This window comes from Mesoplodon densirostris, chromosome 10, assembly GCF_025265405.1.
Source record: "Mesoplodon densirostris isolate mMesDen1 chromosome 10, mMesDen1 primary haplotype, whole genome shotgun sequence".
NCBI classification, from domain to species: domain Eukaryota; kingdom Metazoa; phylum Chordata; class Mammalia; order Artiodactyla; family Ziphiidae; genus Mesoplodon; species Mesoplodon densirostris.
The window spans coordinates 4,168,400-4,191,443 of record NC_082670.1 but is presented as its reverse complement, the minus strand read 5'-3'; the positions used below and the strand labels follow the sequence as shown (position 1 = coordinate 4,191,443).

At 48.4% G+C, this 23,044-nt stretch overlaps 1 protein-coding gene across 2 annotated transcripts in view; it reads left to right on the top strand.

Annotated features, from left to right (window-relative positions):
- Positions 1-5,959: 5,959 nt before the first annotated feature.
- Positions 5,960-23,044, top strand: part of RPP40 (ribonuclease P/MRP subunit p40) — a 47,062-nt gene continuing 29,977 nt past the window's right edge. For both annotated transcript variants that reach the window (XM_060109698.1, XM_060109699.1), the window contains exons 1-2: positions 5,960-6,054; positions 7,267-7,397. The gene's annotated coding sequence lies outside the window, so the exon portion shown is untranslated. The remainder of the gene's footprint in view (positions 6,055-7,266; positions 7,398-23,044) is intronic.

Sequence of the window (23,044 nt, the reverse complement as noted above, 5' to 3'; positions counted from 1 at the left end):
CAGGCTTCAGTAGTTGTGGCATTTGGGCTCAGTAGTTGTGGCTCATGGGCTCTAGGGCTCAGGCTCAGTAGTTGTGGTGCATGGACTTAATTACTCCGTGGCATGTGGGATCTTCCTGGACCAGAGCTCGAACCCATGACCCCTGCATTGGCAGGCGGATTCTTAACCACTGCGCCACCAGGGAAGCCCACAAATGTGATTTTTGATAGTGGCTGATGAACGGTGGTGATGTTTGGAAGACCTGCATTTCTTAGTAAATCAGTATTTTCCAAACAGCCAATGTATGATGTTACAGAATGGTGTGTGGGCCACTGTATATAAAACAGATGAACGACAAGGATCTATTGTAGGGAACTATATTCAATTTCTTGTAATAACCTATACTGGAAAAGAATCTGAAAAAGGAGATATATATATATATATCTGAGTCACTTTGCTGTAACCTTGAAACTAACACAGCATTGTCAATTAACTATACTTCAATTTTTAAAATGGTTTAAAAAAGTTGTTTGGTTTTTTTTGCGGTACGCAGGCCTCTCACTGTTGTGGCCTCTCCCGCTGCGGAGCACAGGCTCCGGACGCACAGGCTCAGCGGCCATGGCTCACGGGCCCAGGATCTTCCCGGACCGGGGCACGAACCCGTGTCCCCTGCATCGGCAGGTGGACTCTCAACCACTGTGCCACCAGGGAAGCCCTAGAATAAGTTTTTTAAATTATCGTTATAGGGCATCTCTGTGCTGGAGATCAACGAGAGGAATAAACTTAAGGTCTTCTCAGGGCTTTTCTGAGCCTGCACCCTTCCTAAGGTATGTGCTGGGACTTTCTAGATTGCTCTGTATATGTGGTTTCTTTTGAATGTTTTAGTCCTTTAATGTCTGACTCCCAAAGGGGGAAAAAACCAGAACGTAAAAACAAGCACCCGTTATTTAAACTCTCTGGAAGTTGTTTCAGCTAGAGGCTGCAGGGTTTGTAACAACAGCAGTGAAGGCTGCAGCAATGCTGCCCAGCTCTGTGTCTGCACCTCTGTGATCAGAGCAGCAATCAGTGGCCATAGCACAGATCCCTGTTATTAGAGCACAGGGTCCTTCTTTCCTACCCCAGCTCCTGCAAGCTGCCTGCAACCTGTTCTCAGAAATTGTGCTCAGCTGCTTGCTGGGTGGGCTGGAGCATAGGGAGTGCTACTGTGATAAGAGCTGAAATTGACCAAACTTAACAGCTATGAGAAGTGGTCACAGAGTGTGGTTTTCAACCACCAGTTTTTTCCTTTTTAATTTTATTACTATTTTTTTGTTTAAGAATTTTTTATGGAGGTAGCAGTGGTTTATAACATTATATAGATGCGTGAAATTTTTTTGTTTAAAAAAATTGTGATAAAATAAGACACATTAAATTTACCATCCTAACCTTTCTAAAGTGGGCACCTCAGTGGCGTTAAGTACATTCACATTGTTGTGCAACCATCACCACTAGAACTCTTTTCATCGTCCCAAAGTGAAACTCTTCACTCATTAAACAATAATTCCTCATTCCCCCTGCAACCCAGCCGCTGACAACCACCATTCTACTTTCTGCATCTATGAATTTGATGACTCTAGGAACTTCATATAAGTGGACTCATACTATGACTGGCTTACTTCACTCAGCATAATATCTTCAAGGCTCATCCATGCTGTAGCTCATGTCAGAATTTCCTTCCTTGGGCTTCCCTGGTGGCGCAGTGGTTAAGAATCCGCCTGCCAATGCAGGGGACACGGGTTGAAGCCCTGGTCCAGGAAGATCCCACATGCCGCGGAGCAGCTAAGCCCGTGAGCCACAACTACTGAGCCTGCGCTCTAGAGCCCGTGAGCCACAACTACTGAGCCTGCGTGCTGCAACTACTGAAGCCCGCACGCCTAGAGCCTGTGTTCTGCATGCAAGAGAAGCCACTGCAAGGAGAAGCCCGCACACTGCAACAAAGAGTAGCCCCCGCTCTCCACAACTAGAGAAAAGCCTGCACACATCAATGAAGACCCAACGCAGCCAAAAATAAAACAAATTAAAAGAAAAGAATTTCCTTCCTTTTAAATGCCGAATAATATTCCATTGTGTGTTTATACCAAAGTTTGTTTATCCATTCATCCACTGATGGACACTAGGGCTGCTTCCACCTTTTGGCTATTGTGAATAATGCTGCTGTGAACATGGGTGTGCAGATCTCTCTCTGAGACCCTGCTTTTGATCCAAGCTACAGCATTTTGAGGTGCTTCATCACATAGCAATAGACAGCCAGCATGCTGAGCTGAGATTAGACCTCACCAACTGAAATGGTGGGAGGATGATGGTTACTGAAGCAGAGAAGCACATTGTCTGTGTCAGAGCATGGGGTCCAGCTTTCGAGACTGGTCGCTGACTTGGTGCCACCAGGACCTCCACTTAGGCAGTGGAAACTCTCACTTCCACCTGGCTGTAGAGAGGATAAAGCAGGTTACAGAATCGCAGCAGTTTATGAAAGGATTCATGACTGTCAATAAGGAGGAAAGACTACTGTGTTTGTATTCAGGCTGCACCGGTTGCTAACATGTCCCCTCCACCAGGACGATACTAGAGCCAAGTCCGGAAAATCAAGTGATTTGGTCAGGCCAGTGCTGGAGAGTTGAGAACTAAGAATTAAATCAACCTTGGATTTCTCTCTTCTTTGTGTGTGGGGGGCGGGGCGGGGTGTGGGGCAAGGGGCTGCGCTGCACGGCTTGCGGGATCTCAGTTCCCAGACCAAGGACTGAACTTGGGCCACGGCGGTGAAAGCCCGGAATCCTAACCACTAGGCCACCCGGGAACTCCCTCAACCTTGGATTTCATCACAGACCTGATGGGATGGAATGTCACTGTTGAAGTTCACCAAGGCTGACAAAGGAAAGGAAGAAACCGCGACCACCTTCCTGGAGCAAGTCCAGTGGGGTCAGATCCAGGCACCAGGGTGCACCTGGGGATCCTGCTCTGAGGAGGTGAGCCTCGCCCTCTTGAGGTTGGTAGTGGGGAATGAGAGGTTCCCCAACTGTTTTTAAAAATAGTGTTTTGGGGCTTCCCTGGCGGCGCAGTGGTTGAGAGTCCGCCTGCCGATGCAGGGGACACGGGTTCGTGCCCCGGTCCGGGAAGATCCCACATGCCACGGAGCGGCTGGGCCCGTGAGCCATGGCCGCTGAGCCTGCGCGTCCGGAGCCTGTGCTCTGCAACGGGAGAGGCCACAACAGTGAGAGGCCCGCGTACTGCAAAAAAAAACAAAAAACAAAAAATAGTGTATTAATAGAAAATTTGGGTTATACTAAGGCCAACAGATCAGGAGACAATGACTATTGAAAAGATGTTTTATTATCACAGCTCCTGAGAGGAGGGGGCGTGCCATGCCATGGGTTGGGGGGCACACGGGGAAGCACCAGGGTTGGTCAGGAGGCAAGAGCCTCTATTGTGGTTTCCATGACAACAAGCCAGGGACAATTCCCGCCTTCTCAGACCTTCAGGGTTTGGAGCTGCCCCCACGCTGGCTCTGGTTGTAGCCACCTGGGTTGTTTCGTGGCCAAAGGCCCCTGTGAAAGAAATAACAAAATGAGTGAACTTTCCTCCCTCTTGCTGGACACAGTGACCCAGAGGAGGGAGGAATTAGGTCCTTAAACCAGTGTCATTGCTCCTGGTTTGCAAAGAGAAACGCTGGGAATCCCCAGGGAGTGTCTTCAGCAGGCTGGTTGGGGAGGAGTGCATCCTGATCCACGGGCCGGGGAAGGACGGAGGGGGGCTTAGGGCCGAGGCAGCGCCTCTGGGAAGCAGGGTGATACACTTCCCTTCCCAGCAGAGGCCCACAGAGATGAGGCGAGGGAAAAGCACTGTCGTCTGTGTTCACCTCTGGACCTTTCCTCCGGCTCCTGCCACCTCCCACCTCCTGGTTAGATCAGTTCCTGGTCCCTAGGGTCCACTTTGCGCAGAATCCAGGTGCTAAGACAAGAACGGTAGAAACTTACAGAATCCAGAAAGGCTGAGTTGATGGAGTAAACAGAGAGGAGAGGAGGTGGGGCGGGCGGACCCTGTGGACTGGCTATCAGGTGGTTGACTGAGCAAGGCAGAGGTAAGGTCTCTGGGGGCTGTGATGAAGGCTGTGGGGTTGAGGGGCAACAGGGAGATGAAGAAATATAACTTCCTGGGACTTCCCGGCGGTCCAGTGGTTAGGACTCCATGCTCCCATGGCAGGGGGCACGGGTTCCATCCCTGGTCTGGGAACTAAGATCCCGCGTGCAGGCACGACCGAAAAAAAAAAAAAAGAAGAAATATAATCTTCTATAGATGTCTTCCTGGGTTTTAAGGGGAAAAAATGTTTCCTCTATAAATTTCTCTCCAGATTTGCACTGCTTTCAGTCCTATTTTTATGTCAGACTGTTATTTCCTGGAAGGTGACACCATGCCGGGACTGGGCCATGTTGAGGTCCCACGTTTATATGGATTACCTTGAATTGAGATGTGTGTTTTCATCAGCTACATCCAGGGATGATTTTGCTGCTGTCCGATTTTTATAGAAAAGCAGAAAAAGCATCCCTGGCTTTCATGTTTTGGGAGAGAGAGAAGTCTGGGTGTGGCCCCTAAGGCCCGCAGGTGCTCTGATTTCATCTCCCTTCCCAACCGCCCTATTCTGATCTCAGGCTCAGAGGTAAAGTGGGTCTGTTTTCTGAGGGAGCGTCTACACAATGCCAAACAAACTGGAGGAAAAGTAAACAGTTAACAGACAGCGGTTTGGTCTCCGGATTGCAGACCAGTCAGAAGGGGTGGTTTAGCTCACAGTCTCTGCTTTATTCCACAGCTTTCCCTCCCGTCAACGGTCTTATCCGAGTGACTGTTTCAGGTTTAGGAAGGGGAACCACGGGGCTTCCCTGGTGGCGCAGTGGTTGAGAGTCCGCCTGCCGATGCAGGGGACACGGGTTCATGCCCCGGTCCGGGAAGATCCCACATGTCGTGGAGCGGCTGGGCCCGTGAGCCATGGCCGTCGAGCCTGCGCGTCTGGAGCGTGTGCTCCGCAACGGGGGAGGCCACAGCAGTGAGAGGCCCGCGTACCGCAAAAAAATAAAAAGAAGGGGAACCAGGGCTCTGCAACTTTTCTCAGCCAGAGAAATCTGGGCTTCTTTGTTTTGGAAAGCAGTAATGTCACTCCCAATGTCACTTATTTCTGGCAAGTGGGACAGCTGATGGATGACTTCAGGACGGGGACCTGAAGCAGGAGACAGCGCGAATGGGAAGAAAAACGTGCTGCTGGTGGGCTGCCGCTCTCTGGCGCCTTGGATGGAAAACCTCTGTGGCAAGAGACACCCCCGACCTCCGCCCCCTGCGGCAGTGTAAAGTCAAGAGTAGTGGCTTGCTACTCTTTTTATTTATTTATTTTTATTTTTTTAACTTTTTATTTTTAACTTTTATTTTTAACTCTGAGGGGACGATTAGGGCCTTGAGAGCCTGTCCCCAGAGGTCCCGGTCCGAGCTGCTGACTCAGAAGACACAGACACACTCCCTCCCGAGGGCAGTAACAGAGCTCCTTAATTGGTTTGAAAAATGGCAGCTGGATCCCAACAGCGGCTGCTCTCCGGCTGGGGCGGGGGAGGGAGGAGGACGCCAGCTCCGCCGCAGCCTGCAGAGCCCCGCCTCGGCTTATCTCACGCACCGCCTTTCCTTTCCTTCTCCGTGTTGTTCATTTCTGGGGCCCCTCCCCCAACGCTCTTTCCGAGCCTGGTCACGTGACCAAGCCTCGGCTCATCCTCTGCGCTGACGTTTCTGGAGGCAGCGCTTCCTGCCTGTGCTGCCGGGCGGGCAAGACCGGCAAGTTCCTTAGCGAGAGATTCCTCTTCTGTCCCTCTGGCCCCAGGCAGCCCTCGTCTGCTCGTACCTCGGATGGAAAACTTAAGTCTTATTTTCTCTCGAGCATTTGTCCGTCTGTCTTTAACTGCTCCCTTTGCTGCCTCTGAGTTCCGAAGTGTGCTGACTGTCCGGCAGGGCTCCAGGCGTCCTTCTCGGGAAGCAGGGACACTGGGACACACCGGCCCCCCACGGGTGAGAGCAGCTTCCCCACTCTGGCTGGGAGAAGAGCTGGGCTTGCTTTTGCCTTGGTTTCCGCATCTGTCAATGAAGAGGGTTGGGTTCAATCAATTTGTTCTCAAATTCCTTTTTTCTTTCAGCGGTTTTATTCAGACAAAAACTAGCAGAAAACACATCCTGCAGAGCCCTGTCCACTCAGCTTCACGCCCTCTGTCCCCGGCTGACCCCTCTCCCCTGGGGCTCCACAGAGCACAGCTCGGAGATCACCAGACTGGACTCTCCCCAAGGCTCCTTTCAGCTCTAACAGGCTGGGATCTTGGGGCTGGAGTTTTCAGGCAGGACCCCAGGAGAGGAGAAGGGTCTGCAGTGGGGCAGCCTGGCCCCTCCCATCTAAGTGCTCGGGGACAAGAAAGCCCCGGTAACAATTGCTCGTGCTAGTGGTCCCGCAGCCTCTAGCCTCACTTTACCTAAAATCGAGTTGGGGAAACGGATGGGCATTTGTAAGCACCCCGGCCCACCCTGGGCGATTGAAGAGGTTAGGGCACGTGGAGGTTTTTGCACTTTTTTTCCAGTGCAGTGGAAAGTTGTTGAAAGGTTTTAAATACAGGCTCAGCAAGATCTGATTTACACACTTAAAAGATTTACATGCTTAAATCTAGTATTAGGTTGGAAAGTGGATTGCGAGGATAAGCCTGATAGCAGGGAAAACTGCAAACGTATTAGTTTATTCATTAGTCTTACTGAGAGATATCAGGATACCCAGGAGAAGGGAACCTCGTGTCTACACAAAAACCTGCACAGCAATGTTCAAGCAGCACAATTCATAGTAGCCAAAAAGTGGAAACAACCCTAAATGGCCACCAGCTGCCCAATGGATAAACAAAATATGGGGTATCCACACGGTAAAAATTAATGAATGGAAACCTCAGTTAAATAGAGTCGGGAGACCATCAGGGGGAGGTCTCAACCCTGCGTGGACAGCAGAGCCCAAGGGGGAAAGAAGAAAGATTCCCCTTCTTATTGGCCAAGACTCAACCAATAAGAAACAGGGACTCTGTTTACTAAGCCCGCCCACCATCCTCTACCCTCTATAAAAGCGGCTCCTTCCCGCCTCTCACAGGGGTTTGCACCGTGGCCGCCAGGGTTGAAATCTCGAGTTTCAATTCTCTGCTGACCCCGAATAAACCCGTCTTTGCTGGGGAATAGCTGGCGGTCTTTTCACTTTAGGTCAACATTTTGGTGACCCATCCGGGAACCAGAGAAGACCCCTGACAGCTCCTGGGCTGCTGAGCAAACAGGTGCGGTGCCCACCTTGAGCTCATCGTCACTGCTTTTCTCACCGACCCTGGATTTTGAAGGTACATCTTTCTCCTGGGTCCCAGCTTCTTTGCGTTTGGAAGCTCTCCAGGTTTTATTTAGGATGTATGTTAAAGTCTGGTCCTTTCTGGTCAAGGCCTTGTTCTGTGTGCAAGTACTCATTTGGCACTTACTGTTCCAACTGGCATAGGCTTGCCTTTTGGGTGGATCCAGGGAACGCGGTCTGTTCTAGGGACCCAGGCTCCTCTGGGACCAGACTGTCCCCTTAGAACTGGCTGGTGTTAGACCTGTGGGCTGTTTGAGCTGTTTTGGCCGTTTGAAAATTAGTCTTGGGAGTTCCCTGGTGGTCTAGCGGTTAGGATTTGGCTCACTGCCGAGAGCCCGGGTTCAACCCCTGGTCGGGGAACTGAGATCCCGCGAGCCACGCGGCCAGAAAAAAAAAAAGTCACTTACTCCGGCCAAACGAACCAAAAATCACCTCTGAGAAACGGGATCCCAGTTATTTAAATATTTTGAGGGTGCTCCTCTCTGCCACCAGCAGCCTCCTAATATCTGTCTGACGTTATGTTTTAAAATCGTGGTCCTTCCTCATTCACTTTCCTAACTAAATGGACTCACCTGACCAAAGGTAGTTTAGAATATCAGCAACCATCAGGCGGAACTTTTAAAATCCCCGAACTTTCTTTTCTTAAAACTGAACTGGACAACCACAGTTCTCAAATGTCCAGAACTGAATGGAACACCTGCTTCTGTGGGTATTTTGAGGCTTCCAGATGTTGTTAGGAGCCTAAAGTTGCCTCTCTGCAAAATAAGATGTTAAGATTAACTGAGGCCCACAGACAATTAAAGATCAAGTGGTTCCTGAAGCTCAGGCTCTTCCTCGGCTTCTTTGCCTCAGGCTCGGCCCCCAGCGCCGTCTCCCTTCTGCCCTTCTCTGCCGCCCGCCCCGCCTCTACACCATCAGCGCCCCCCAGGCTAAGTCTCTTGCCCAATGTCCCTTTTTCTCTGAAATTCTTTCCACTCCCTTTTCCTCTAAACTGGTCAGAACCTGTCCCTTTAAAATTCAGCCTTTTGAGAATTCAGAGGCTAGACCCTTCATTTCTTTTTTTTTCTCTCAATAAAGCAGGATTTTTAATACTCATTTTACTGGTGAAGAAACTTAGGCACAGAGAATATTAAAGGTTTTTTTGCCCATACTCAAATAACAGGATCTCTTCAGAGTTCCTGCATGAGTGTGGATGCGTGTACACTAAACTGTAATGAATTACAGAAAGAGTTACCGTGTCTGGGCATTCCCAACAGATGGTATAGGTTGAATCTTTATTGAATGCAGGTGGCGTTTCTTTATTGAATGCAGGTGGCGTTTCTGTAGTTGTCTCCTATCTTGAGAGATACACAATGGGAGTCACTGCCTGGTGCAACAAGCGTTTATTTCTTTGAAACCCTTAATTTTTTATACTCCCTGGACTAAAGCTGAACTGTGAGCCACAGTCAAAGATATTCCTAAAGTAACCAAAGATCCTCACTCATTTGCTGAGGGATTTCATACAGTCATTCAAACCTATCCACCTGGTTTCTCTGTCTTATCTCAACTAGTTCATATGCTTGTCAGTGAAGCCAGGCCCAGCATTCAGTTTGCCACTAATTGGCAGAGTCCTGAAAGGTCTCTAGAATTACAGCTGGGAGACCTGGCCGTTTACTTATACGATCAGACTCAGGCAATCACTCAGTGACTTTATCAGGCCATTCCTAGGACTTTTCCAAAGACTGTTGATGGGAACGAAATTCAGGCTTGCACACAAAAGTCTGATGAATCTGTTCATGACTATTACAATCAACGTCAGATTATTTTAAAAGAAAATTCTGGTCTTCTTTAGATGTTGATTCCACCTGGGTAGCTTTTAACTCTGTTTCTTAATGGGCTGAAACAGGACCTTTCCCTTCTAGTAAAAAGCACCAGGATGGAGTGGGAAACTCTCCACTGCAGGTTTAGTAAGTCTGGCAAACCAGCTCTCTCAGGCTGGATGAGTCACCTCAAAGGAAGGCCGCCAGAAGTCTTAATCTTCAACTGGAGCAAACAAAGGCCCCTAAACAAAACCAAAGCCCTCCTAGTTTCTGCTGTTATTGCAAAGAGCCAGGACATTGGGAAAGAGATGGTTACAAATTTAAGTGCTTCAGGCGCCTTCAGCCTTCTAACGTACCTTTCCAACATCCCCCTGATCCTAAATGACCCAAAAGGAACTACAGGGGCTCTTCCCAATGTTCCCTCTTAATTGGCTTGGAGAAACAGTTCTCCAGATTGGGGCTGAATCTCTTCCAGCCCTAACTGACCCTGGAGCCAGAGTACTCAATCCCACTACTACAAAACAGCCCCTGCCTCAGGGTGCTAAGACCGTTCCAATAGTGGGGCTCTGTAACGCACCTCAAGAGGTTCCTGTCTCTGAACCTACGCCCTTTTGTTTAGGCCCATTTTGAGATAGACACGCCTTCTGCTTAGTTCCTCTGCCTCTACCCATTTATGAGCCTGAGATTTCTGAGAGAAGTATCATGGCAGAATTTCTTTCTCCAAAATAACTCTAGAACTTGACGGCAGTCATCAAAGCAGCCAACCAGGTGCATTAAATGACCCTTTGACATCTTTTATTTGCTCCATCTCTGTTGGTGCTAGAGCTGATTCTGGAAACACTGATCGTTGGTCCCCTTTGAATCAGCTACCACCCTCCTTGTGGGCAAAATCTAAAACTGATATTGGCAAAATTCACAGCACACCTCCCATCAAGATTCAAATAGATCCCTCAAAACTTCTAACTGGAATTACTCAATACCTGTAAGCAAAGAAGCCCTTCAAGTCATAAAGCCCATAATGGAAGACTACAAGGCTCAAGGCCTCAGTGTCCCCTCTACTAGTCCCTGTAACTTTCCTATTTTGCTGGTGAGAAAACCTAAGGGCTGAGGGTGGAGGCCAGTCAAGGCCCTCAGAACAATAAACAACATTGTTATCCTTGGACACCCTGGGGTCCCTAACCATCACACATTACTAACATCCATTCCCACCGGAAGGCATTCTTTACTGTAATTGGTTTATGCAGTGAATTCTTTAGTGTCCCAGTTGATGAAGCTAGCCAACACTTTTTTTGCCTTCACTTGGGAAGAAAAACAACTCACCTGGACAGTAATCCCTCAGGATCTTACTGAGAGCCCTTCTTATTTTTTGCAAATCCTAAAGATTGATCTGGATGATACAGGGTTCCCCAGAGGTTCTGCTTTGTTGCAGTAAGTGGAATGATTTGCTTCTTTGCTTTCCTCAAGCCTCCTCACAGGATGACTACATCCACTTGCTAAAGCTTTTAGCCTTAAAGGGACATAACATCGACAAGGAAAACTGCAGTTTGCCCAAAACCAGATTCCATATTTAGGGCATCTGATATCAGGACAAGGGCTAAACCAAGGTCCAGATAGACTTCATAATGTCCTAAGTTTCCCAAAACCCAAAACTAAGTGCCAACTGTGAGGTTTTCTTGGGCTAGCTAGTTATTGCTCTAATTGGATTCCAAATTTCTCTTTTATGGCCAAACCTCTGTATGTTTTACTAAAGAATAACGACCCTGACCTAATTTCATGGGAAGAGTAGGACTACATAGGCTCTAAGGCCTTAAAGGAGAGTTTGATGAACCCACCTGCCCTTGGGCATCACATTTTTCTGATTCCCTCTTTCCTTTTTGTATATGAAAAGGAAGGGAATGCCCTTGGGGTGTTTATCCCAAAACACAGAGGCCACCATTGACCCATAGGGCATTATAGCCAGCAACTTCCCTGTGGGGGGGGGGATACCCTCTGTTGCCTGAGGGGCATTACTGCCACTACCCTTTTGATTCTAGAGCTTTCAAAGAAAAGGAATAGAATTTAGTGACAGGTTGGATCTCAGGCATGAGAGAGAGAGGAGTCTGGTTCTTAGGCTCCAGAAGTGTTAGCCTGTGTGGACAGGAGTGCCACTGAGCAAGGCGCGTACAGAAGATGAGAAGCACATTGAGTGGGAGCCGTGGGATGAGAGGGGGCGTCTGTGCAGGGAGGGCTGCCTTGAGGTGGGACTTCCGCAGGGGGGTGTGGCCAGCGGGCAGAGGCACCAGTCTGTCCTGAGATGTAGATTTGGGCGCTGTCACGGAAACAGCCCAGACCACCATCCTGTCTGGTCCTCCGTGTCTTAGGCACGCAGCTCCCTCCATCCTGAGCACCTTCCCGCCTTCTCTGCTCTGATGCCACCTCCATCCTAACCACTCTTCCCCGCCCCTCCCATCCCAGGCAGGGCCCTAATGCTTACCTTTACCTATGTTCTGACTACTTGGTATTGATGCTGAGTGGTTTTCAGTCTGTGTTCCCGACTGGGACAGGGTTCCTAGTACATGGCAGGCAGACAGGCATGTGGTTATTGAACTGGAGTAAAACTTTAGCGTTGGTCCATCCTCTTAACTATTTGCAACTGTTTTCCCCACTGACCCCAGTTTTTAAGCCACAAGACCAAAGCCTCATGAGGCATTCCAGGTCTGGACCTACAGTGAGGCGGCGTGCGGGAAAGGGCACAGGAGTGAATTTCACTGGTCTGGTCTCCAGTGTTGGTTCTGCCCTGAGCTCACGGCTTCTCTCTCTTTTTTTTTTTTTTTTTTTGCGGTACGCGGGCCTCTCACTGTTGTGGCCTCTCCCGTTGCGGAGCACAGGCTCCGGATGTGCAGGCTCAGTGGCCATGGCTCACGGGCCAAGCCACTCCACGGCATGTGGGATCTTCCCAGACCGGGGTACGAACCCATGTCCCCTGCATCAGCAGGCAGACTCTCAACCACTGCGCCACCAGGGAAATCCTCGGCTTCTCTTTAGGTAGATTATTTTATACATCCTCTAGGACCTAGTGGCTCAGCTCTAAAATAAAATAACACCTGTGACCTAGGTATTCTCTGAGACAGTGCATGTGACAGCTTGCTGTGGTGACAGAGATTCTCCATGTCTGCACTTCCAATATGGCACCAATCACCAAGTGCAGCCACGGAGACTGAAATGTGTGTGATTGTGTTGGAAGCTCAGCCCTAAGACCCCTTCCAGCTTGGTGATATCACTTTCTTTGTTTCTCTATGCATTCAGTCTAATTTTCAAGTTCTGTACATATGAAAATAGAAAACTCAAAGATAGGCTATCTTTTATCAGGTTTTTGTTTGTTTAGCAAAATGTCAACATGTTTATAATATTAACTAATCATAGAGAAAACTTTTTATATAATTAGTTTGAGGAGCTGAGGGACGAACAAAAGGCTGTTCCAGCTGCAGGGCATAGGGAGGTGAGTCAAGGGTCCTGGGAGGAGGGACAGTGCCTTGAACAGATAAGACTTGCCCATGACCCCAGCTCCTGCCAGGTGCCATGCAAACAGCCTGTGCCTCTGCTTCTGCCTGGGGAAGGGGAGAGGGGTCCAAGCACTGAGGAGGCTGCTGCATCTGCCCACCTATTGGGAAGTGCCAGTTTGTGCACAGACTCACTGCTGTCTGTGGACCTGTGTCCCCAGTACATGTAGAAGTGGGCCCCCCCTTTCCCAGAAATGCTGTCGTGGGAGTGGTCCCCGCTAGGGGCCATTTGGCAATGTCTGGAGATGCTCTTGGTTGTCACCAGTTGGGGTAGGGAGTGCCACTGGCTTCTAGCGAGTAGAGGCCAGGGGTGCTGCAAACATCGTACAATGCACAGGCAAAGATCCACGGCAAAGAATGATCCAGATGCCCCAAGTCTCAGTAGTGCTGAGACTGAGGAACCCTGACTCGTAGCTGTGTGGACTCTAGAAATGCAAAGCTCTGTCATGGCAACTCCTGGATTCCTGAAGCAGAGTGACTTTTGAATAAATGACATGGCTTATCTTCAGGACAATTTCATCATTTGGTTCTCTTTATTCTGTAGACAAAAGCCAGCAGTTGTTATAGTTTCCTACTATTTACATCACGTTCAATTTTATATGAGTTAGGCAGAGCCCAAATGACATTAAACAATTAAGTGAAAAAAGATCAGTTGCAAAATTTTTTTTATTATTTTGATCAATCAAAATAATTTTCTATGGAAGAGATTTTCTCTCTTTGTTCATTGATAATTGTGGCTTTTTCTCCCTACTGGTATATATTGATATATGCATAAATTTGTATATACTTTCAAATGGGCTATAATTTGTTATTCCAACTTGACTGTAAAAGTACTGTTATTTATAAATGTGGTTAGATAATATTCACCAGACAATAGTAATCAAGTATTTAATACTTTTATTCAGGAATTTCATGTGTGTTATAAACTATGAGCAAGATGAGATTCCTGCTTCATAGTGAGGGAAAGCAAGCCAGAATGAGGCATAAGTGGTTTCCTCAAAGCTGCAAGAAGGATCAAGTTCCAAATATTCAGTATTTCTATCCCTTGGGTCTCTGTATACAAAATACCTTAGAAAATAATTACTTTTTTGTTTAAACAGCTAAACTTTTCATTTGCTCTGTCTTAATACTATAGGATGTCTTAAAACTATGTTTTATTGAGGTATAATTTACACATATTAAAATACACAGTTTGAGTATTAAAAAACAGAATTCAACTGAGTAAATCTTAAAGATTTTATTGGCTTTATTCCATGATTCATGGATTGGGCATCATCCAATCCGGCAGATAGAAAGGAGCTCTGAGGAGCTGCACAAAATGAGATTTTAAAGGCAGAAGGGAGTGGGAACAAGGAAATTATACCAGGCCAAAAGTACGGTTGCTTATTGTAAGGTTGCTTTCCTTTAGGGGATGGCGGGGGTCTATCAGACAGATGACCTAAGTGGTGCTGGCCAGGCAATTCCTGACTGGTTGAAATTCCATTTCTGGGAGAGGGGGAAACTGTGATTAAGTCTCTGTTTGGTGATGTGGGGCTTGGCATAAATAACTCCATTTTATATCTGTTGTCTGATTTTTAACACGAGTTATGACTCCTAATTTTTTTTAACTTTTTAGAGCATGATTTGTTAAATGTACACTGTAAATAGATCTAAGAGGCACAGTTTGGTTGACTATACAGCCCCTTAGTACATGGAGAGGTTAATAGCTGTTCTCATGTCAATAACATCTCACTAATTTTGTCAAATTGGGAAAAAGTACAGTGTGACTTAACAAGAACAAATTTTTTTTTTTTTTTTTTTTGGCCGTGTTGGGTGTTTGTTGCTGCGCGCAGGCTTTCTCTAGTTGCGGCGAGCGGGGGCTCCTCTTCGTTGTGGTGCGTGGGCGTCTCATTGCAGTGGCTTCTCTTGTTGCAGAGCACGGGCTCTAGGAGCACGGGCTTCAGTAGTTGTGGCTCATGAGCTCTAGAGTGCAGGCTCAGTAGTTGTGGCTTGCAGGCTCAGTCGTTGTGGCTCACAGGCTCTAGAGCGCAGGCTCAGTAGTTGTGGTGCATGGGCTTAGCTGCTCCGCAGCATGTGGGACCTTCCCGGACCAGGGCTCGAACCTATGTACCCTGCATTGGCAGGCGGATGCTTAACCACTGTGCCACCAAGGAAGCCCGACAGGAACAACTTTGAATTCAGAATATTTGTTAAAGAAAAGTATTTTATCATTCCTTAGGAAATAGGGTCTCCTGCTACAAACTCACAGTGTGACCTCGAGCAACTCACTTCACCTCTCTGGATCTCGATTTCTTTATCAGGATAGATTAGGGGATTCAACTGAAAGAGCTCTCTTCTTTTTTTTCTTTTTTTTTGCAGTACGCAGGCCTCTCACTGTTGTGGCCTCTCCCGTTGCGGAGCACAGGCTCCGGACGCGCAGGCTCAGCGGCCATGGCTCACGGGCCCAGCCGCTCCGCGGCATGTGGGATCTTCCCGGACCGGGGCACAAACCTGCGTCCCCTGCATCGGCAGGCGGACTCTCAACTACTGCACCACCAGGGAAGCCCACGATGATTTTTTTAAATCAGTTGTCACCTCATGAATCCATAGATTTAGCCGCCTTTCCGTCTTTTCCATCACTTCATCACGCGCTGCCTTTCGCGCTTTCTGGAGGAGCGTCACTGCAGGGACTCCCTCTTCCTCTTTGTGGGTGTGCTGCGCTGTTGAGTCATCAGCCCTGACCTCACAGCCAACTGCACCGTAGCTCACGCCTGAACGGAGCTCATCTCACACACGCATTTTCCCCATAAGGCAGGTCACAGCCTTCCTGCTCTTAGGGACACTGGACAGGACTTCAGCACTAGGCCTGGGGGCCATTTAAACAGCAAAATCACCCACAAAAAGCACAAAAATACAAAACACCCGGCGCTGGCTAGACAGTAGAAAGGACAGTTGTTCACAGCCTGAGCTGTAATGTCTGAGGACCTGACCCGAGGGCCATTCTGGTCCGCAGGTACTGGCGTGGGGCTGGGCATGGGGGGTGAGGGAGGGATTGAGGGTTGAGGACCACCCGCAGGCTCCTGGGCTGGGCAAGAGAGCACGTAGGGCAGGGGGCAAGAGCTCTGGCCTTGGAGCCGAGACGTTTAGCGCAAATCCAATACCACTCACCGCCGTGTTGCCTTAGATCTCTCCCTAACTTCTCTCTGTGTCACTATTTTCACCTCTCATGTATAGCTTCTGTGTAATGGGAAAATAACACCGTTCAGAGTTGCTTTGAGGTTGAAATGAGTGCTGGTGCTTTTCACTTAAATAAGAAAAGCAGGCGAAGTGGCAGCATTTGGGGTGGGAGGGGGAGGACTCCCGCTGGACACGGTAGCTGGACGTGCCTGTGGGCATCCAGTTGGCCGGTGACATAACCCTGAAGGCAGAGATGTCAGCTGGCAGTTGTTAGCAGGTAGGTGGCTGCTACCGCCATGAAGACTGGGTAGCTCCAGCATCAGAGGTCCAAGCCGACGTTTAAGAGGAGGGCCCGACAGAGACGGAGAAAGAGCAGCAGAAGGAGAAGAACCAGGGGAGGCTGGGCAACAGGAGGCAGGAGAGGAGCTCCAGGGCTTCCCTGGTGGCGCAGTGGTTGAGAGTCCGCCTGCCGATGCAGGGGACGCGGGTTCGTGCCCTGGTCCGGGAAGATCCCACATGCCGCTGAGCCTGCGCGTCCAGAGCCTGTGCTCCACAACGGGAGAGGCCACAACAGTGAGAGGCCCGTGTACCACAAAAAAAAAAAAAAAAAAAAAAATCATCGTGAGGAAAGCTGAAGACATTCATGGCCAGGGAAGCGTCGTGGAAGACATTCATGGCCACAGGGACATGGCTGTGGGCATCTGTGTACCACATCCTTCTGAGCTGCGGTGGCTGACTCACGTTTCCAGGTGACCTGGCAGAAACGTTACACCTGCGGATGGAAATACCTGCTGAGTGTCATCCAGGCGAAGGGCCTGCAGAAGAGCAGGCAGTCCACGCCGCCCCAGGCTTGTTGTTTGAAGACCTGGCACACGAGCCTGGAGAACACAAGCCAGGTTTTGGTTGACAGAATGTGACCAGAGGCTCCCAGGAACCAAACTCCACACTTCCCAGCAGCAGCAGTCCAGCCTTCACCCTCCAGGCTTGGCAGCAAGTTCACGGAACACGACTGCGGTCCTGAGAGCCGACCATGCTTCTCACTGTTCCTGCCGTGTGGGCTCCAGGCCCACTGAACTCTTTGTGGTTGCCTGGTGCCCTCTCCTCTCCATCAGGCCACCTAAAATCACCCTGGAGGCTCAGCTCCAGTCATGCCCAGGAGCTCTCTCTGGATCCCACCCTGGAGATGCTCCTTCTCCGGGCTTGTTAACACACCACGTCCACCTCTGTCTCAGCATCATCTCAGCAGGGTGGTCATGCGCGTGTTTGACTGTCTCCCCCACCAGTGTCTAAGCTGCTGCAGGGCGAGGCCCTTTATATACCTGTGTCTGTGTGTGTGTGTGTGTGTGAGAGAGAGAGAGAGATGGGCGGCCAAAACCAGCAATCAAAGATATTTCTCATGGTGTACTTTTACTTTATTTTTAAAAGTAACACACACTACCATGCCATACTTGATTGATTCCATGCTTCTGTGCTCTGGTTCTTAGCACAGAGCCTGGCCCATAGCGAGGATCAGTACATATTCATTGAAAAGAAAAGCATAAAGGTTAACAGTATCTATTCATTCTACCTCATTGAAGTTCCCGGGTCATACGTTTTTAATAAACAGATAAAATAGTTTGAAATTAACCTATTAAATTAATGGCTTGTTCTCTGAAATACTTAAAATAATTGCTCTGCCCTCTCTTTTCAACTTGAGCTCTCTGTAATAAAATTTTGCTGAGAAAAATAAACTTCAGCTTAATCCAAATGGAATAAGTAGAAGTTTGGAGCAGTCAGCCTGAGTTGGCGAGTTTTTACTGTGCTCAATATACTTCTGGAATATTGAAGCCAGAGAGGGCTCAATGTACACCTGTGTTAATTAGGCTCTTCCAGGTGAGCTAAGGAAGCAGGAAGGGCCAGATCAGAAACAGCCTCATCAGGCTGCTGGGGCCAGGAAGGAGGGCTGTCTGTGCGCAGCCGGGTCTGGCCTTGGACAGCCCCTCCGGGACGCAGCGGCTGGCTGTCTCCCCGTGAGCGGGCATCTGCTGCTCCAGGAGCTGCTGTCGTGGGGACGTGGCTCCTGCAGCCTCTGCTCGGTCGTGGACTGTCCTGACCTGTCACTGCTGCCCCTCTTCTCCTTGCCTCCTTTATGCTCCTGCAGACGGGCAGGTGCTGAGGGTCCCTGTAGGTCTCACATTCAGGTCCCCACAAGGAAAGGATGCGATTGCTTCTGATAGTTGCTCTCCTTCCTACCGGGCAGAGACCTCGCCCCAGTCCACCTCCTAAGACGGAGGTCATCCTATAAGTTAGCTGCCCTTGGGCCCACCTCCCCTGTGAGCCAGAGTGGTGGGAAGGCACGGCTCCTTCCTCAGAAGGCCTGCGGACGTGCGATGCTCCTCTCTGAGTCCACAGAAGGAGCGCTGACACCTGGAAGGTCAGGTGGGTCATTCCGAGGAGCGTCCTTTCAAAGCCCCTGCGATCCAGGTCTCTGGAGCATATCACCTCCCCAGTTTTGAGAAGACTTGCCTACTTGGCTTGTTTATTTTGAGCTGCTCTAAATGTTTGGGTGAAGCCTTCAGGGATTAACAGACAGATCTCATATATGCAACCTCTAAATGCACCGCCAGTGGGCCCTTTATCAGAATTACCTATGGGTGAACATTAAGGACGTCTGATATCACTGAACACTGAATAAGTGGGTCTACAACATTCTGCTTATTTTCATTTGTTTTCCTTAATCTAAATAAATGAGTTGCTGCTTAAAAAATATATATGTGAGGCACTTCCCTGGTGGCGCAGTGGTTAAGAATCCGCCTGCCAATGCAAGGGACACGGGTTCGAGCCCTGGTCTGGGAAGATCCCACCTGCCGCAGAGCGGCTGGGCCCGTGCGCCACAACGAATGAGCTGCGCTCTAGAGCCCGCGAGCCACAACTACTGAGCCTACATGCCACAACTACTGAAGCTCGAGCACCTAGAGCCCATGCTCCGCAACAAGAGAAGCCACCTCAATGAGAAGCCCGCGCACAGCAACGAAGACCCAATGCAGCCAAAAATTAATAAATTTATTTTAAAAAAAATATATATATATATATATGTGTGTGTGTGACACTGTAAGGGAAACTGGTGAGAAGCTCCCCAGGAGCTGCTATTACTTGGAAACTTGTTTTCCTTGAGAAGTTTGAATGAAGCAAGGCAAAATGGAAAGTCGTATTTATTCAATTGATGTTTATTGAGAACCACCGCGTGCAGGCACTGTCCTAAGCCCTGGGAATACAACAGTCATGCGCTCTACCCTCATGGGACTTAAATCGTAGTATATATTCAGTCAACCTGCTTTTCCTTTTTTTTTTTAATACAACAATGAAGAGTGAGGGTCAAAAGTCAGTCCTACAGTCCTGCTCCAAAGTTTCCTAATGAAAGAATGAATGGGGACTTCCCTGGTGGTCCAGTGGTTAAGAGTCTGCCTTCTGGGCTTCCCTGGTGGCGCAGTGGTTGAGAGTCCGCCTGCTGATGCAGGGGACACGGGTTCGTGCCCCGGTCCGGGAGGATCCCACATGCCGCAGAGACGCTGGGCCCGTGATCCATGGCCGCTGAGCCTGTGCTCCGCAATGGGAGAGGCCACAACAGTGAGAGGCCCGCGAACTGCAAAAGAAAAGAATCTGCCTTCCATTGCAGGGGACAAGGGTTCGATCCCTGGTCAGGGAACTAAGAACCCACATGCCACGGGGTAACTAAGCCCACGAGCCACAACTAGAGAGAAGCAAAAAAAAAAAAAAAAAAAAAAGAATGAAAGAAACACCTTAGGCAACCAAATCAGCAATTCAAACACTGAAAATAGCAATTTAACTCCAACTTTAAACAAATGAATCAGAATAATGCCACAATAATAGTATTCATAATTAATGGTCTTGCCCATTGAGGCTTCTTCCTTTTCCTTCTCAACAACTAATTAGCAGAAGGTATTTTAACTTTTGGATTGATATTAAGCTTTCATAAGCCCAGTGATTATGATGAGACCTCAGGCCCTACAGCCGGAGGAGTCACCAGTTTCCATCACAAAAGACTCGTTGCCTCAGCCGGCTGTCCCGTGAATTACTCAGCCCCAGGCCAGCATGGAAGGCCCTGCCCTATTTCCAGCTCTGATTTATCAGTACTTCTCCTGCCCCAGCTGCATCACTGTTTACAAAGCAGTTCCTTTAAAACAGCTCCATGGAAACCCCCAAAGCCCAGGCCGTGAATGGGGCTCTTTCCTGCTCTTGCTCTCAGCCCTCTCATCCCCTAGAACTGGGAAGGACCTAGATTCCTGGGGAGACCGTGTTACCCGGAGCATCGACCCTGGACTGGGGCCATCAGGTGATGACCTGGTCATTCCCCAAATCAAAGGGTTCTGAGCCCAAAGTCAAACCTCAGCCTGGGGCTTCCATCATGACGCAGTGGTTAGGAATCTGCCTGCCAGTGCGGGGGGGGGGGGGGGGGGGGGGGGGGGGGGGGGGGGGCGGGACACGCGTTTGAGCCCTGGTCCAGGAAGATCTCACATGCCCTGGAGCAACTAAGCCCATGCGCCGCAACTGCTGGGCCTGCTCTCTAGAGCCCGTGAGCCACAACTATTGAGCCCCCACGCCTAGAGCCCGTGCTCTGCAACAAGAGAAGCCACCGCAGTGAGAAGCCTGCGCACCGCAACGAAGAGCAGCCCCCGCTTGCCACAACTAGAGATAGCCCACACACAGCAACGAAGACCCAACGCAGCCAAAAATAAATAAATAAATTTTAAAAATAGAGAGAGAGCTTATAAACCTCGGCCTGTGCCCAGACATTGCACTCATCGGTATCACTTCGTTTAAAGTGGGCAGATTCACACCTCTGAGCTGTCGCTGACTCTGCTTCTGTATGTGACCCAGTTTGTTTGTTCTGCTTCCTCAACCAGTCTCCCCCATCCTTGGCCCCTGACGCTTCTCCGTGTAGTTAGTAGATACAGCCCCTCCCCACTCTCACCCCAACTGCTCCCAGTGTAGACGGGTCGTGATCCCCACAGTGAGGGTGGGCACCCGGGCTATTGGGCCACAGGGCAGCTCCACGGGGAGAAGAGGCGTCTGACCCCCTGTCCCCATGGAAGTGAACCAGCAGGCAGAGCCTCCAGGAGGTCACTCCTATGTCCAGCTGAACCTTGGACCCTGATGGGCTCACAGGCCGAGTGCAGTGTGGGCAGCTTCACGCCTGCTCTGGTAGAACGGTTGTGGTGGTCTCAGGAAACACATTTATTATGAAGAAATTAAAATATTTGTCATACTTGTACATTTGTGAGACTGGAAGCCATATTTTACTCTCATATTGTGGTAATCTATCCTCGTATTTAAAATAATGATCATGTCAATCACTATTGAAGTCTGGTGGGTGATTCTGCAGCTCACTGATGCAGAAAACCCTGGGAGACTTGAAGCCCCCATCCAGACGTTACCTCAGGTCAGCCGGGTGAAGTGACGTTTACAGGATTTTGGTGAATCTGTGACTCTTGATAAGGAAACATCAAAACCTTTACATATGGATTTCTGGATTTCCTTGTTATAATTTTGGGCATAGAAATTACACGACTTGGTTATAAAAATAAAGATCATCTAAAAGATCCAGAATATACATATCTCAATTTTTTTAGATTATCATCTAAAATAAGACATTTGAAAATATTTTTGAGGAACCTGGGCTCATTGAGAACATGTCTACAGGCCTCTGGGAGTTTGAGAATCCTGTTCTCATTGTTTCAGTGGAAATAATCAAGAGCTCCATCTGTCCCTCCCAGGATTTAGAGATTCCCGTAAAATGCCAGATTGACCCACCAATCTTGACTGGATGGTTAGCCTAACAAATCTATTGTAATGACCAGTTATAAATGTTATCTGAAAGGACTTTCTTCTTGTAGGGCACGGTTAACACTTAAAAGATTATACAAAATACTGTCCCTGCTTTCTGATAGTCACCAATCCTGCGTCATCACCTACTAAATGTCATAATAGTAAAAATCAGAAACAGAGGAAAGAAAATAAAATTCAGTTAAAAATTAATACTAAATAAATGAAAATCCCAACGATGTTTTAAAAACAGAAGTTGACAGTCTGATTCTAAAATCTCTATGAGCTGCAAAGGGCCAAAAAAAGCCAAGACATTGTTAAAGAAGAACAACTAAATAAGAGAAACTACTCCATAGATGCAAAATGCAATACAAAACTACAGGAATTAGGGCAGTAATAATGAAACAAGACTAAAAAGTAGACCTGTGGAAAAGACCAGAGCCCCCAAACCAACCCACACATGTGGCTATATGATATATGACAAAGGAAGTACTGTAGATTAGTGACAAAAATACATTAAAACAAAATAAAGCTGCTGGGTCGTTTGGATAGCCACATGTAAAAAGGCAAGTCTTGAAATCGATCTTATATCATCCACAAAAATTAATTCCAGAAAAAATGTAGCTGTTTGGTTTTTTTTGTTTTTTTGTTTTGGCCACAACATGCAGCTTGTGGGATCTCAGTTCCCCAACCAGGGATCGAACCTGCGCCCCCTGCATTGGAAGTATAGCATCTTAACCACTGGACCGCCAGGGAAGTCCCTGGAAAGAATGTAGCTTTAAATGTGAATGTTAAAAAATAAACTTTCTTAAGATCAATTTTTTTTGTAATCTAGAGGTAGGGAAAGAATTCTTAAACAGATCACACACACACACACAAAAAAAACCCAGCAGCTATATGCGAAGAGATTGATAATTTGTTTTTTTGTTTGTTTTGTTTTGTTTATTAAATATTTATTTATTTATTTTGGCTGCACGGGGTCTTCGTTGCGGCATGCGGGATCTTCGTTGCAGCGTGTGGACTCTTAATTGTGGCATGCATGCAGGATCTAGTTCCCCAACCAGGGATGGAACCCGGGCCCCCTGCATTGGGAGCACGGAGTCTTACCCACTAGACCACCAGGGAAGTCCCCTAGACTGATAATTTGGACTATGCTCAAATTAAGAATTTGTTTATTAAAAGATATCATTAAGAGAGTGAAGAGGCAATCACCAAGTGGGAGTAGATAGAGGCAACACAAAACTGACAAAGGGCTCATGTCCACAATATGTAATGAACTCCTATAAATCAATAAGTAGAAGGCACAATTTAATAGAAAAATGGGT